Source organism: Dreissena polymorpha, chromosome 15, assembly GCF_020536995.1.
Source record: "Dreissena polymorpha isolate Duluth1 chromosome 15, UMN_Dpol_1.0, whole genome shotgun sequence".
Taxonomy (NCBI): domain Eukaryota; kingdom Metazoa; phylum Mollusca; class Bivalvia; order Myida; family Dreissenidae; genus Dreissena; species Dreissena polymorpha.
In genome coordinates, this window is record NC_068369.1 from 64,201,555 (window position 1) to 64,203,016 (window position 1,462).

Genomic DNA, 1,462 nt, shown 5'->3' on the forward strand with positions numbered 1-1,462 from the left:
GAGGACTCATATGATGTGAGCTCCCGTAGTATAATTTGTATCTCCAAACACTATTGTGTGGTTTGACTATAATAACACACATTTCATGCGGTGAATATGCACCTTACAAGTGAAAACACACACACATTCGTTAAACTTTTGTTTTCAATTTAATTATTTAGAAACGAAAATTTCAAACTTTATTTCAAAGTCAGCATTTTGACAACTCATATTATTTAAACGTGTTATAAATTGAGAACTGTGAATATAAACAAGCTAAAACTATTACTATTGCGTTGTTATCAATCGTGCAACTGAGAAAACATGTGACATTGTCGCTACCGGTTGAGAACAAAAGAACATTTCCCAGACAAATCAAATATAACCCCACTGTCGTAGCAAGCAATAGGTTACGCAACAGATGCGTGATAGTGTATTGGACTCTCGATATCAATAGCATCAGATTATGAATTATTAATGACCTGTGCTGAGCAAAAACACCGTGTGATTAAGACGCAGCAGAAAGTGGACTATTTCAATAATTCATAAACATTCTCTTTCGCGACACGAATATTTCTTACTTTGTTCATTGATTCTTTTCTATATTCCCCACGTTAAAAATATTCCATTTAACATGATATTCACATTATGTTTCCATTTGTGAATGAATAAATTTGAAGAACTCAAAACTCTGGCATTAATTATATAACTCTTTCTCGGCGCGGTACGGCAGTTATAAGGTTTATCGTAGTTACGAAAACTGGCTTGAAACGTGTGTTATTAACCTTAGTAGTTCGCAAGCAAACAACTAAAAAATCGATACAATTAACGCAATACTATATTGGTCTTTAGGTGGTGTAGCATGGTTCCGATATAGACCTTCTATTTGGTTGGTTGTTTGAAATGTTAACATGTACTTGGCAGTATGTGGTTACTATTGTTTGAACAATATTGAAAACAAATCGTTGCCAATCCGCCGAAATATGTGCCGGTATGCAGGTAAACACGTTTTAATAATCAATTTTATCACATGCTTTACCCGGTTCCCCATGTAATACAACCATTACATATTTTTTTATATTACACACGTGTGATACAACATATTAAAGCGTTTTCATTGGCTTAGTTTTCGTTTATTGACCAATCGCATTTTGTTATTTTGCTGAAATGCCGTTGCAACGTCAAATGACGCCACGAATTGTAAACAACATTCGGGATTTATCATTATGTTTGCGTAAATATTTATTTAATTTGCTCGTTTAAAAGCATGTGATAAAAAGATATGACACTCGTTGTCATAGTATACCATATTTTATTAAGGTCGTCCAGGAAATTCAAAATAGCTGTTCCAAAGGTCTAGCTAAAATGACTCCGTAAAGGGGCGTGGACCTGTAAATAAATTCTGAACAACAACAGCTGTTCCAAAATGTGAGTCAGGTTGTGTGTAACCACCGTTGTGCGGTGGTTACCTTGTGCGGTGACG